A 16,250-nucleotide genomic window follows, 5' to 3' on the forward strand; every position below is an offset into this window, starting at 1 on the left:
CATTTTGTTTCTATTTTATTTTTTTAACCTTTGTTTAACCTTTAATTAATTTTAATACTATGCTTATATGATATTTTAACATTTTATGTTGCGGTATTACTGAAATGTAACCTTTGATAAGGCAATTTTGGTTTAGGAAAAAAATATTTCAGAATTTTCATTCTGTGGTAGTCAAAATGATCAAGTATATCTGTCATGATTTGGAATGAAAGGAAAATGTAAAAGGTTAGAATTTCCAGTACGAGGGAAATTCCATTTTTCTGACTAGCTCTAGGTACATCATGTGTGTTTCAGGGAAGAAGGATGTATAGCAGATCACTACTCACCAAAGCCATCCTTCACTCAGTTGGGGTCCACTAAGGACCCCAAGCCAATGGCAGAACCTAAAACTTTCTGGCAGCAATTTGAAGTTATGTTGGGGCTGGAATTGCGTCCTGGCCCTGAGAACTAGGAATTATTTTTTTTAAAGCCTGTAAACTGGAAAGATGTCAATTTGTTATCTTCTCTTCATGGGCTGTAAAATATTTAGACATTCCCAGGGTGTAACAGAGCTCAGGTACTGAAAGCATGCGAAGTTGGTTGATGCTACGCCCAGCTCATGAGACAGTTCATGGTATCTGACACCATCTGGTGGTCCAGAGACATCTACACGGAACACATCACAGGTCACCACCAGTACCAGGTCGAGTAACTGAGACCGCCAACCAGGGAAATAACCCACTTCCTTCCCTGATGAGCCAAGGGACGCACCGCACCCATGTACTTATTCTCTACACCAATACTGACTTGGACTCTTAATACATTCCATGGGTTGCGTACCTGAGCCTACTTATCTACTGACATTTTAAAAACTCCCGCACCCCAGTGTGGATCTATGCTGGTTATGTGATATGTATGTACCTCGTGAACCTTGTAACCGAGCCTTGCAATCCCCCATAACCCAAGCCTGACCCCAGATGTGCAGTACCTTCCCTCTTAACTTGTGTAAATTTGATTTTAAACATTAACTTCAATAAAACTTTTATACTGGGGCTTAAGATGATGGTCTCTATCTCAGAAGTAGTTAGTTTGTCGTTTTGCTGTGGTGAAAAATTTTATGGTCACTTAAGAGTAGTTTCAGACCTACATTTTCATAAGTTATCCGATTTTGGATGCCTCAGTTTTGGGGTGTTCAACTTAAGATACTTAGGTGCAGCCCAAATTTGAGGCATACAAAATAACTGGGCACTTGTGAAACCATAGTACTAAATACTAAAAGTCCTGAAATGGCTAAGTTCCCTGAATAATAATGACCTTAATTGCTTTTGCTTTTAAAGGTTGCAGGGTTTTTTTTTTGTTACTTCAGTTAAATGCTCACTCCCAGAATGACTGCTCCTTGAATGCTGATCCTCGAGTCAAGATAAGATGGCACTATATTCAGTCTGCAGAATAGCTAATTATTCTAATATTCTCTCTCCTTCCTTCCCCAATAGGTAACAGACAGCAAACCCACTGTAAAGATACAAAAATGCAAATTTGAATGTGGATCTATTAAAAGCTGCTGTTTCCTGGGGAAGGCTGGTAAGTAACTAATTCAGTTATTTCAATAGAAGACAATTAGATGACAGGATTTGGTATGAGCTTGGGAATATTATTACGCATTTATGTTTTCTTCAGATGCTGTAAATAAGATGTGATGAAATTCTGTCTTCTGTGTCATTTTAATAGATAGTTAGTTTGCTCTGCTCTCAGGTACAATGAGGGAAAGTGTTCTTTGATCTATTAAATTAGATTTTCAATCATTTACAGCTCATGCTCCCAGCGGTATTTGCATCCCCCATCTTGCTCACGCTCTTTCTCATACTCACAGGTATAGTCTTATTTATACACCGTCACATTCATGAGCATCTACATATACACTGGTACATGAATGCAAGTTCTGATGATGCCATAGGCATATGCATGTGAAAACACCCTCCAAACACACACATCCATGCAGTTATATGCTTGAACATGTAGGCTGACTCTCACGGGTCTCAATGCAGCTCCCATTTTGATTGGATTTTTACAGCTGACTTCTTGGGGACAAGACTGGATCCTGGCACTCCTAGGCTCCATCTACACTATGAGCTAGGGGTGTGAGTCCCTGCTTGTGTACATGTATTTGTGGTAGCTTGATGAAAGCTAGCGTGAGTATAAATAGCAGAATAATTGCAATAGCACAGGCAACAGCAGCAGAGGCATGGCTTAGCTGTGCCAAGCACACACCTGCCTCAAACTAGTGGGTATGTGCTTGGCATGGCTAAGGCATGCCTCCACTCCTGCTATCTGCCTACTGCAGCTATGCTGCTATGTATACTCACGCTAACTTGATGAGAGCTATTGCAAGTATGTATACATAAGCAGGGGACTCACCCACCTTGCTTGTAATATAGACATAGCTTTAGTTGCGGGTGCATAGCATTTTTGAGAACCAGGCCAGTTTTAGTCAGATGACTGAAATATGGATTTTAATGACTACGTCGAGTCAGCCAAGTTTGAAAATGTTGACCTATATCCTTCTGTTGACATCAGTGGGAGTTTTGCCATTGACTTTGATAGCAGCAGAATTGGACCGTAAGAAATTTAAAAAAAATTCTTTGCAGACACATTGGGGTTCTGTCTTTTGATACCATTATCATGAGACAAGTATGGCTGAGAGCTCTTTTTGTTCTGATTCATCCAATTTTTAAGTTCTCGGCCATTTTGACTCTACAAATTAAACCCGTGTGGTGTACAGCTTCATGAAGGCATGTATCTATGCCATGCCAAGAGTCCTAGACCATTGGGATATCACAGATAACTCAGTCAATCAGCATCCTTACTTGAAAGCTAATTTGCATGCAACAGTTTCAGTGGTTGTATGAAGGAGACTCCACAGATGGTAGATTAGTTGGCCTAACTGCCATGCCTGTGCAACAGCATGGGCTTTCAGATACTAGTGTTACTAGAGTATAATTGAAAGTTAAGATTTGGGCAATAATTGTACACAGGTATATTCTTCAAAGGTGTGAAAATACAAAAAAAAATGTTACATACTACTACTGTAAAGGTCAATTAATTGCTTGATTATAACAAGCATTTGTTAAAACCATTTTATGAATTGTACTATGGTGAAAAGAAGCAGAGTTATCCTGACACATTACATCTCATGATGATCAATGTCAAGTGTGTGCTTTACTCATGACTTTTCTTAACAAATACAGATCTGATGCTCTGTCAGAATCCCTGTGTGATAAAAATACAATTCCTAACATATCAAAGCAAGAAGAGCTTTTGAGTGGCTTGTAACATCTTTTTATGGTAGTCTCTGAAGAGCAAAATCATGCCGTACCTCTATTTCCTTTGCAATGAAGAGCTGTATGAGCTACCACAGTAGTTTCAAGAAAAGGAGTACTTGTGGCACCTTAGAGACTAACCAATTTATTTGAGCATGAGCTTTCGTGAGCTACGGCTCACTTCATCGGATCTGCATTTATCTGAACTTCAGTCTGTACTAGACCCAGCAAAAATAACTTGCATTAGATATTTATCCAGTTGCTTAAAAATAATTTGTCTGGCTCTGGATGATGCATTCCACTTTTCCTCCTACAGGTCCATTGCACTCCACTTTTCCTCATATAGGTCCATTGAATGTAGATGAGATGTTCTCTTTATCCATTTGTTGTTTATATGTGCTCAGATGTCCAAATCAGGATCAGGGTTACATTGTGCTAGACTCACTAACCCAAAGAAGGAGACAGTTCTTGTCCCAAAGAGCTTACAGTTTTTAAGGGCCAATTTTTGCAACCCTTATTCATATTGAATAGTACGTTATCAGCAAGTAGTTCCATTCCAGGTACTGCTCAATATGGCAGAATCTAGCACTAACAGCTGTCGGGTCAGGATGATGCAAAGCTACTTTGTGCTGGAGTTCAGGATGGAATGGTGAAACTTGCTTCTCTGTGTTCCAAGGAAGCCATGGGGTAGCCTGATGACATGGTCAAACCACTGTAATCATTTCTTTCTAATTGAGTCCGTAGTCCACTGACCTGTGTGGCGCACCACTTCCACATTAATTACATGATGCCTCCAATGAATTCCCTAGATTCTTCTTAAACAGTGCTGGTAGAATGTATTCAGCTTCCTGTTGTGTACTTCCACCATCTGCCACATTTCTGAGGTGTTCAGTAGTGTTGGAAGGACAATAGCATTGTACAAATCTAATTTTTAGTGTGCAGATGTAACTTTTTACTGTTCCAGATGTTTGATAAAAGAGAAAATGATCCATAGGTTTTACCAAATCTTGCCATCACTTCTTTAGTGAGCTGGCCATTATCAGATATTATACTGCCAAGATAGATAAAGTCAATAACTCTTTTGTGCTTTTCTCCATCAATCACATATCCACCAGTGTTAACAGGATTCTCTCCTATCTTGGTCTTCCGTGCACTGATATGAAGTGCCACGTTAGCAGCTTCTGCTTTTATGCTCAAAAGTGTCTTTTCATCTCATCTAAATTGGTATCCAATATGGCTATATCAGCTGCAAAATATAAGTCTTGCAGCTAATTTCTTGCCCAAACAATACCAGTGTCCTCAGCAGCAACCATTGCTCTTCTCATCACGAAGTCTATGACAATACAGAATGGAAGTGGGAGTAGAATGCAGCATTGCCTTTGGCCATTCCATTTCTCTGCTCTGTCCTGATGTAGAATGCAGACTCATCATGCAAGGGTTTTATCAAATTAACACTTTTTCCTAAAATTTCATAGTGTCTCTGAATCTTCTGGGGGCTTCTCTGTGGTCACTATGAAATGCTTTTGTATAATCAAGGAAGCTAAAAAAATCTTCTGCTGAAATTCTAAGATTTTCTCAGTAACTCTTCTCAAGATGACAGTCTGGTATGAACATGACCTACTAGATTGAAATCCACCACTATGCCATCCATGTAAATATACACATAGGTTGCTAGTCAAGAGGTCAAGTATTGTAAATATATCAACTGAGAGTATTAACTACAGAGGAGCATAAGTCACTGTCAAGGTTCCTTCCCCATTCTGAACTCTAGGGTACAGATGTGGGGACCTGCATGAAAGACCCCCTAAGCTTATTCTTACCAGCTTAGGTTAAACACTGCCACCACCAAAGTGTTACTCAAAGAACAGGGAAAGAGCCCACTTGGAAACGTCTTTCCCCCCAAGCCCTACACCCCCTTTCCTGGGGAAGGCTTGATAAAAATCCTCACCAATTTGCATAGGTGAACACAGACCCAAACCCTTGGATCTTAAGAACAATGAAAAAGCAATCAGGTTCTTAAAAGAAGAATTTTAATTAAAGAAAAAGTAAAAGAATCACTTCTGTAAAATCAGGATGGTAAATACCTTACAGGATAATCAGATTCAAAACATAGAGAATCCCTCTAGGCAAAACCTTAAGTTACAAAAAGACACAAAAACAGGAATATACATTCCATTCAGCACAACTTATTTTATCAGCCATTTAAACAGAACAGAATCTAACGCATATCTAACTAGATTGCTCACTAACTCTTTACAGGAGTTCTGACCTGCATTCCTGCTCTGGTCCCGGCAAAAGCATCACACACACAGACAGGACCCTTTGTCGTCCCCCTCCCCCCAGCTTTGAAAGTATCTTGTCTCTCATTAGTCATTTTGGTCAAGTGCCTGCGAGGTTATCTTAGCTTCTTAACCCTTTACAGGTGAAAGGGTTTTTCCTCTGGCCAGGAGGGATTTAAAGGTGGTTAGCCTTCCCTTTATATTTATGACAGCCACAAAATTCAGATATAGATTTCCAGCAAATAAAGTTTCAGGAATCTGGCTTGCCTCGTTACACAAAGAGTAGGAAGCTAGATGCAAAATTCAGTTGGGAGCACTCTAATGTTGAGGGAAGAAATGGAACAGTAGTCATGGCAGATTGCTGGTAACAAATTCTTTACATGCATACATTTTTGTCTCTCCATAGGAGGACTCTTCAGAATTGGACAAAACATGCTTCCCAGTCTTGTGTGAATAGGCCCTGAGGGCCTCTAAACTTAAGGCGTAATATAGGTAAAATATATACAAAATAAACAATCTTGATAAGCCAAAACCTCTAGGAAAAAGCTCTTCCCTACCTGTGAATGCAGCCAATTATAGTCACCTGACCTTTGTCTGTCTCCAGACCAAAATCTACACAGAACTATATTATAATACTCCAGCTTTGCCTCTCTAATGACCTGAACCAAATCAATGAGAAATTTGTCTGAGAATGCTCATCGAAGCCTGCTGTTAGAAAAGTGAGTCTGTAAGTATGCCCCCTCAGCAGATCTAAAATGGAGGATTATGCCACAGGAGACAATAGGACACTGAGGACTTTATCTCCCAAGATTTCACATGACAGACCCTTAAGTAGGATAGTGTATGAACTTTGGCCACTCCATCAGAGCAATGCAATTGACATAGAAACTGTGCCTCCTAGAAAACACAGGGCTCAGAAATGTCTCAAAGAATCTTGTAGCCAGAGCTAACAGCCTCCACTGGTATTGTTGTGAACTGGGGCCTGGAGAAAGGGAAGAATAGACTTAAACTGACCCAAATGTGGGAAAAGGGTGTTTATTTGGTTCAAATAGGGAAATGGGAGAAAGTTCAGGCTGGTTTGTTCTGTCTTAAAAGTTTAACCTGTTTCTACTAGAAAATTCTTCTAATGTGATTGGAACAGATTGTTTGGCCTAATTTTTTGATCCCTTTGTTTTGCTCTATGGTTCAAAGGCTGAGGAGATTAGCCAGGGAACTGCAGTCAGAGATTTCTCTAACGTGGATAAATCTTGAACAGGCATAGCCAATCCCCGCAACTCCTGGTATAGGGAGGTGTGTTGAGGTGGGTATGGGGCATAGCTGGGGCATTGTCTCTTCTAGCTCCTCCACCTCTATTGCACCCAGGCGGGTGCAGCTGAGAATCTAGCTAACTATCTGTGGCATGACATGATTATGTTGTCTAGTTATACTGCTGAGTTTTTAAAGAGGTCCATTTTTCTGGAAAAAAATTATGGGCTAAATCCTGGTCCTGCTTAAGTTGATGAACTTCTGTTGACTACAGTGGAACAAGGTTTTGCATGAGCTAGGAAGAAAATCATTTGGAAGGAACCAGAGTGCAGAGATGATTACAAGAAAATCTTTTTGAGAAAGCAAGAAGAATACTGCCCATGAGATTGCCTATCGTGGTGGGAACACTTTTATCAGTGCTAACTTAGACATTTGCTGGAAAAATGGCCAACATGAAACTAAAAATATATTTGTGCCTCTGTCTCAAATTCACACAACATACGTCTTGATTTCTGTGTTTATGAAGACACTGCTAGAATTCACAGCCTCTCTGTGGCTCATCTGTTCGTGAGGCTGATTTGTAAATTGAGTGCCTGAACTGCTTATGCTAGATTCAGAAAGATCAAATGGACAGACTTTGGGAATATTTTAAATAATGTCTTTGAATGTCCCTAGGGTCCCAAATCCATTTGGAAATGGAGTAACCCCCTGTGTCTAACCCATGTTGTTTGAGTTAATTGAGCGATGGGGTTATTGATTTCCATCTTTAAACATCTAGTCTCATTTTGATTAATTTTTTTAACAGAAAGAGAGCTAGTGACCTTCCAGAATTGTTAAATGTTATGGTGTCAGGAAGAAACTTTACAGGCAAAAAAGCATTCTGCAATCTCTCATTTACCTATATATATATATACATACACACACAATCTTCTGTACCACTGGTCAGCCTCTAGTCAGATATCTAATTTGCACTGCTTATGTGCAGCCTATCTGAAATGTATCCTGCCAATTCATTGTGGCAGGTTTTCTCCCGAAGCATATTAATACTAGCACAGATTTTTTTCTACAAATGTTTTCCATTAAAATATCCACTTAGAAGCTATAATACATTTTATTTCAACTTTGTGTTACTGAAAAAAGTTAGATATTTAGCACTTGGTGTTTTTTAAAAACACTTCTCACCATGTCCAGGAGGGAACTCATAAATTCTATATTATCAGCTGCTAATGTGAAAGAATTTCCATCAAAGTGCAGGAGTTGTCAGTTCCATTGACATTATAATGAAGACTAGTTACCTCAGAGAGCATGTTGCATGTCATAGTTGTATAGTAACTTGGAAGTAAAATGGTAACCCAAAAAACAAAACAAAAAAATGCAACCCAAAACACTAAGGTAAGTAAAGGAAGCAAGAACATAACATTTTTAAAACAGATGCAAATGTACTTCATGATTACTTCATGTGTTATGCTACTGTAATGCCAACAGACCCTGGTCATCAGTTTTGAACCTGGGACCTCTGGAGCTTAGTGCTTGAGCCTCTACTGCCTGAGCTAAAAGCTAAGCGGCTCTGAGCTAAGGCTGTAGAGCAGACTCCTTAATCTCTCTCTCTCTCTAAGTGGTCTCGGTGCCACTAGATGGGACAGAACACCACACCCAGACGGTGTGAGGGTTGCACTACCTCATCACTTCATGTGGGAAACCCACATTTTACCTTGTGCAGTCCAAAGGATTTACTTACAACTTTCCACAGTGATGTCATAGAATATTTCTGAACTGCTTCTTGAGTCCCCTGATGCCGTTTATGCAGATACCAACCTTCATGGGTGACTGACAAACAGGGAGTTGCTAAGCACATACATGCTGGCAGTTAAAGTAGCAGACAGACCATTTAAATCAATGGCATCCTGCTCACTTAAGAGAGCAGCAAATCCAGCCAAGTTGATTTATAACTATTAAAAAGTTCGAGTTTTCGGTCCCATTTTCTAATTGCAATGCTGGAATGGAGAAGTTGGATGGCAAACCAGTCTGAACAAAATAACTCAATTTTTTTGATGTTTGAAAAAGTGTAGTTGTTTTTCCTCTTGTGCCACCTGTACACTTCCTGGGTCTGGTTGCGACTGAATGTAGAAATGTTGAAATAGCATGAGAGGGTTTTCATTGGTGTTTTCAGCTGAACTGTGGAAGGAAAAAGTAGTGGAAGTGAGTTGTTTTTTAAGGCTTGCTTTTGTGAGGTTTCCAGCCCACTATTGTAGACTAAAAATGTTCAGATAAGAATCCAATATTCAGGGTGCTTATTAAAACCTAAAATAAACATTTGACTCAGTTGAAGTTCATTTTGACTTCAACTCAAAAAACCATCATCACATATAGCACTAACTGGCATTGTTGACAGAGACACACATTTTAATAAACTTGAAGTCTGAGCCAAATTTTTCTGAGAATTGGGAGGAAAGTACTACAGTTTGGAGAACATATTTTTTTGAGTTTTCTTTTCTTGGGTCTTTGGAGATCTATTCTCTTAAAGCAACAAAATGGCTATTATGACCAAGTTGCTTTTTTTGCTGAATAAGCTGCTGAGCCATCACTTATGATTTTGAGGTGCAAAGCTGGATAACATTATAACTGGATAGAAATTTTCACTTCTCCCTTAAATCTCAGGTTGACTGAAAGCAAAGAAACTTGGCATTTTGCAAATAGCTTTTTGGAAGAAGTAATTATACTACATGACTCAGTGGAGGAAAGAATTAAATTTATCTATATATTTTCATTTAAGGTCTTACTCTTACATTTCTGAAAATACCCTTGAAACTGAACATATTTGATTACAATTGGGGCTTCTGCAAAGATACATGGAGTAGAATCGATAGCTGTTTTCAATGATAAGAACAGTATCTTCATCTCCTCCATATCACCTTAATCCTCATAAAGGGCTAATTATGTACCCAAGACTCAATTACACCTTCTTCAAAGTCGGTAATAGGAGACTGTAATATTGTTGTTATGACTATGCACAGGTGCAAATGACAACATAAGGTGCTAAGCAGTGGACAATCAACCCATAGAGAATACTGTTTGTACAGCACAGTGTTCAACCTGTGAAATTTGAAATTGTGCGTGTGCATGTGGGGATATTGTAACAGGAATTGGGGTATATTCTGGTATATAGAAAGGCACACAAAAAAGTGCTCTTCAAGCATAAGTCATATCTGATCAAGATGATTTAGCTATATCCAGAGAATATGTGGACTGCATCAGAGGCAGGAAACCTCTCCTATGCCACTTCCAGTCTGATGTTAGAATTTTAAAAGTGGCTCCTTTTGATCATAGTCCAGTACAGCACCATAACAAGGTCTTGAACTGCAAGTCCATACATCCCAGGAACAAGAAGGTGGTTGTACTCCAAGGTTATGCATGGGCAAGCTTCAGTGAATCTGCCCATAATCTGAAAACTTATTTTAAAGCATTTCCTGTAATGCAGAGAGGCTCCAGTAGTGGGGAACTGCTGGAGTGAAAGGCTCCAGCAATGCAGAAAGGCTGCTTCCCCACTGTCAGGGCCTTTCACTGACACATGTATTTATACACCCCATGCCTGCTTTTCACTATATCCTACATGCTGCCAAAAGAGATGTGCAATGTAGATGTAGCCTTAGAAATAATATAGACATTTGGGTCAAAAGCTAAAGCAGTGTGTAAGAAAACCTTCCATCTATCTCCTCACTTGTTGTCCCCTACTTTGATGAGCCTCCACCATTCCTTCCACAATAATTTTCCTGAAGGTTATTTCCATCTCTACACCAAATGTGACCAAAGTACCTAAGTTTGTATACATTGATTTTCTACATCAGTGTCTGCTCCTCTCCAGTAATATTTCTAACATAGGCATTCAACTTTTTTCCACCCAAGAAATACACAAGAGTCTTCACCAGCATCACATTTCATAACTCCAGTTTTATGCTTGTCAGCAGCATTAACTTCCCATGAGCCACATATGTAAATCACCATGGAAAAATTTGGTTTTTCACCAACTGCACCTTCATACGTTTGGAAATGTCACTTTTTTCACATTTTCTTAAGGGATGGCAAAGCTGGGTGAGTTGTCCCTAGGCTTCTTCCAGTTTATTTGGAACAGCCTCCTTGGTTGCCTATATATGATCCCAGATAATTAATTTAATCTATTACATCTATTAATTCTGCTGGCTGCTTGCATCCTGTGGTGGTTGGTCTTGTCAAGGTACATGAATTTTGTTTTTGTCACATTAAGGGATAGTCGATATTCCTCACTAACTGTTTCTACAGATTCCAACATTTGCTGCATTGCATCAGTGGCTGTAGCACAGAGTGTCATGTCATCCACATATCTGAGGCCAGTTAAGCGGTATCCACCAATGGAAATCCCAGCTCCTTCCACATTGTCAAAACCTTCCAAGGCTTGTCTTGTACTAAATTCTGCTTAAATGTTAGAGGGTTGGGGACAAAATATATCCTTGTCTCACACCCCGCCCCGTGGACTGCCACTGACTGTTGCCTACTGCTTGTCACGCCATGGTCTGTTGTCGGTGACAGTGACTTGCAATGAGTTCAATGAGATGTTTTGGAATTCCCATGTCTGCCAGTGTCCTCCAAAAACAGTTGTCGTATGGTATCAAATGCTTTTGAGTTGTCAACGCAGCACATGATCAATGAGTGACTGTACGCTGTGTTTTTCAATCCTATGCTGGATATTTGCAATTTGTTCTGTGTGCCACAGCCCTCTCTGAAACCACTTTGTTGTGGTTGTAGTTCTGCTTCTCTCTTGTGCTTCATGGGATCCTGGATTATGTAGAGCAGTACTTTGCTTGTGTACATTATCAGTGAGATGGTACAATAGTTACTATGTTCTGTTATGTCTCCCTTCTTTGGTAAAGGCCAGAAGAATCCCCTTCATCCAGTCTTCCAGCCAATTTCTAGACATCCATACATGATTACAAATTTTCCACATAAGATCAGTACTATGTTTACCAGTCACTTTAACAATTCTGGAAGTACATTATCTACTCCTGGTGCTTTCCCAGGCTTCATTTTCATAATACCACGTATCACTTCCTCTCTGCAGATTGATGGTTGCGGTTCTGTGCTCTCTCTACTGTTGTCCTGTATTATGAGTGGCTCTAGTTAGACAGATTGCACAGAATCTCCACCTGTGTTTAATATAGAATCATAGACTTTAAGGTAAGAAGAGACCATTACGATCATCTAGTCTGACCTCCTGCAAAATGCAGGCCACAGAATCTCACCCACCCACTCTTGCAATAAACCTCTCACCTATGTCTGAGCTATTGAAGTCCTCAAATCACAGTTTAAATACTTTGAGGTGCAGAGAATCCTCCAGCAAGTGATCTGTGCCCCATGCTAGAGAGGAAGGTGAAAACCCCCCAGGGCCTCTTCCAATCTGCCCTGGAGGAAAATTCCTTCCCGACACCAAATATGGCGATCAGCTGAACCCTGAGCACGTGGGCAAGACTCACCAGCCAGACACCCAGGAAAGAATTCTCTGTAATAACTCAGATCCCACCCCATCTAACATCCCATCACAGGCCATTGGGCCTATTTACCATGAATAGTTAAAGCTCAATTAATTGCCAAAATCATGTTGTCCCATCATACCATCTCCTCCATAAACTTATCGAGTTTAATCTTAAAGCCAGATAAGTCTTTTGCCCCCACTGCTTCCCTTGGAAGGCTATTCCAGAACTTCACTCCTCTGATGGTTAGAAACCTTCATCTAATTTCAAGTCTAAACTTCCTGATGGCCAGTTTATATCCATTTGTTCTTGTGTCCATATTGGTACTGATCCTAAATAATTCCTCTCCCTCTCCGGTATTTATCCCTCTGATATATTTATAGAGAGCAATCATATCTCCCCTGAACCTTCTTTTAGTTAGGTTAAACAAGCCAAGCTCCTTGAGTCTTCTTTCATAAGACAGGTTTTCCATTCCTCAGATCATCCTAGTAGTCCTTCTCTGTACCTGTTCTATGTTTAAGAAGGATGAAGTCAAACGGGGAGACCAGAACTGCACGCAGTATTCCAGGTGAGGTCTCACCAGTGCCTTGTATAACGGTACTAACACCTCCTTATCTCTACTGGAAATACTTCTCCTGATGCATCCCAAGACCGCATTAGCTTTTTTCAGGGCCATATCACATTGGTGGCTCATAGTCATCCTGTGGTCAACCAATACTCCAAGATCCTTCTCCTCCTCCGTTACTTGTAATTGATGCATCCCCAGCTTACAACTAAAATTCTTGTTATTAATCCCTAAATGCATGACCTTACACTTCTCACTATTAAATTTCATACTCCAGTTTACAAGGTCATCCAGATCTTCCTGAATGATATCCCGGTCCTTCTCTAAATTGGCAATACCTCCCAGCTTTGTATCATCCGCAGACTTTATTAGTACACTCCCACTTTTTGTGCCGAGGTCAGTAATAAAAAGATTAAATAAGATTGGTCCCAAAACCGATCCCTGAGGAACTCCACTAGTAACTTCCTTCCAGCCTGACAGTTCACCTTTCAGTGTGAACCGCTGTAATCTCCCCTTTAACCAATTCCTTATCCACCTTTCAGTTTTCATACTGATCCCCATCTTTTCCAATTTAACTAATAATTGCCCATGTGGCACCATATCAAACGCCTTACTAAAATCTAGGTACATTAGATCCACTGCATTTCCTTTGTCTAAAAAATCTGTTACTTTCTCAAAGAACAAAATCAGGTTGGTTTGGCATGATCTACCTTTTGTAAAACCATGTTGTATTTTGTCCCATTTACCATTGACCTCAATGTCCTTAACTACTTTCTCCTTCAAAAATTTTCCCAAGACCTTGCATACTACAGATGTCAAACTAACAGGCCTGTAGTTACCCAAATCACTTTTTTTCCCCCTTTCTTAAAAATAGGAACTGTATTAGCAATTCTCCAGGCATACGGTACAACCAGAGTTTACAGATTCATTAAAAATTTTTGCTAATGGGCTTGCAATTTCATGTGCCAGTTCCTTTAATATTTTTGGATGAAGATTATCTGGGCACTCTAATTTAGTTCCATTAAACTGTTCAAGTTTGGCTTCTACCTCAAATATGGTAATATCTACCTCCATATCCTCCTTCCATTTGTCGTCTTACCATTATCCTTAAGATCCCCATTAGCCTCATTAAAGACTGAGGCAAAGTATTTGTTTAGATATTGGTCCATGCCTTGATTATCCTTAACCTCCACTCCATCCTCAGTGTTTAGCGGTCCCACTTCTTCTTTCTTTATACCCATATAAATAAGAAGAAAACAGAGCCTTTTACTATTGGTTTTAATTCCCTTTGCAAGGTCCAACTCTACTTGACTTTTAGCCTCTCACTTTATCCCTACATGTTCTGACCTCAATAACGTAGCTTTCCTTGCTGATCCCTCCCATCTTCCACTCCCTGTATGCTTTCTGCTTTTTTTAATCATCTCTCTGAGATGCTTGCTCATCCAGCTTGGTCTACAACTCCTGCCTATGAATCTTTTTATTACTGACCTTGGCACAAAAAGTGGGAATGTGCTAATAAAGTTTGCAGATGACACAAAGCTGGGAGGTATTGCCAATACAGAGAAGGACTGGGATATCATACAGGAAGATCTGGATGACCTTGTAAACTGGAATAATAGTAACAGGATGAAATTTAATAGTGAAAAGTGCAAGGTTATGCATTTAGGGATTAATAACAAGGAATTTTGTTATAAGCTGGGGACGCATCACTTGGAAGTAACAGAGGAGAAGGACCTCGGAGTATTGGTTGATCACAGGATGACTATGAGCCGCCAATGTGATACAGCCGTGAAAAAAGCTAATAAGGTCTTGGGATATCTATGAATCTGAGTCTGTGAAGAGCAACAAAAATAATTAAAGGTCTCGAAAATGTGACCTATGAAGGAAGATTGAAAAAATTAGGTTTGTTTAGTCTGGAAAAGAGAAGACTGAGAGGGGACATAACAGTTTTCAAGTATGTGAAAGTTTGTTACAAGGAGGAGGGAGAAAAAATGTTTTTCTTAACCTCTTAGAATAGGGCAAGAAGCAATGGGCTTAAATTGCAGCAAGGGAGGTTTAGGTTGGACATTAGGAAAAACTTCCTAACTGTCAGGGTGGTTAAGCACCGGACTAAATTGCCTAGGGAGGTTGTGGAATTTCCATCACTTGAGATTTTTCAGAGCAGTTTAGACAAACACCTGTCAGGAATGGTCTAGATCAGGGGTGGGCAAATGTTTTGGCCTGAGGGCCACATCTGCGTGGGGAAATTGCATGCAGGGCCATGAATGTAGGGCTGGGGCAGGGGGTTGGGACGCAGGAGGGAGTGTGGGGTGTGGGGGGGGCTCAGGACAAGGGGTTGGGGCAGAGGAGGGATGCAGGGCATACAAGGGGGCTCAGGGAAGGGGGTTGGGGTGCAAGAGGGGGTGCGGAGTGCGGGACGGGGCTCAGGGCAGGGGGTTGGGGTGCAGAAGGGGTGCAAGGTGCAGCAGGGGGCTCAGGGCAGGGGAGTGTGGCAGGGGATTGGGGTGCGGGGTGCAGGAGGGGTTCAGGGTGCAGGCTCCTGCCCAGCACCGCTTATCTGGAGTGGCTCCGGGGTGGCAGTGGTGTGCACCAGGACCAGGGCAGGCTCCCTACCCGCCCGTCTGCTTGTTTGCCTGCCCTGGGACTGTGCCGCACCACTCTCGGAAGCAGCTGACACCATGTCCCTGTGGCCCCTTTGGGGAAGGGGAGGCAGAGGGCTCTGTGCGCTGCACTCGCCTGTGGGTACCTCCCTCAAAACTCCCATTCCCCGCTCCCAGCCAATGGGACCTGCGTGGGGTGGTGCCTGGAGGTGAGGGCAGTGCACGGAGCCCTCTACCTCTCCTCCCCCCAGAAATGTGGTGCCGGCCACTTCCAGGAGTGGCGCGGGGCCCGCAGCGCCATGGGGGTGGCAATCCCGTGGGCCGGATCCAAAGCCCTGACTGGCTGTATCCGGCCCGCAGGCCGTAGTTTGCCCACTCCGGTCTAGATAATACTTAGTCCTGCCATGAGTGCAGGGGACCGCCTCTTGAGGTCCCTTCCAGTCCTATGATTCTATAAGTGAGTTTCTTACACTTAGGGCCAGATTTTCTTTTCTCTCTTCTTTTCCCTCATTAGTGGAAATCTGAAGTAATTCAACTGACTTAATGGTGGAAACGGAAGAAGAGTTTGGCTCCTAAATTAGATTACTCGCTTTTACAAACTCCATTAAATTCAACTCTGTGTGTGTGTGGCGGGGATCAATGAACTAATCAACATGTGCATGGAGTAATAGATATAGAATACAGAAAACTGAATAATTTACATAAAAGGAGAGAGATGGTCAGGTTGCTTGAACTATTCATCACAATTTTTGGTTCATTGGTGA

This window comes from Lepidochelys kempii, chromosome 5 (assembly GCF_965140285.1).
Source record: "Lepidochelys kempii isolate rLepKem1 chromosome 5, rLepKem1.hap1, whole genome shotgun sequence".
Lineage (NCBI taxonomy): Eukaryota > Metazoa > Chordata > Testudines > Cheloniidae > Lepidochelys > Lepidochelys kempii.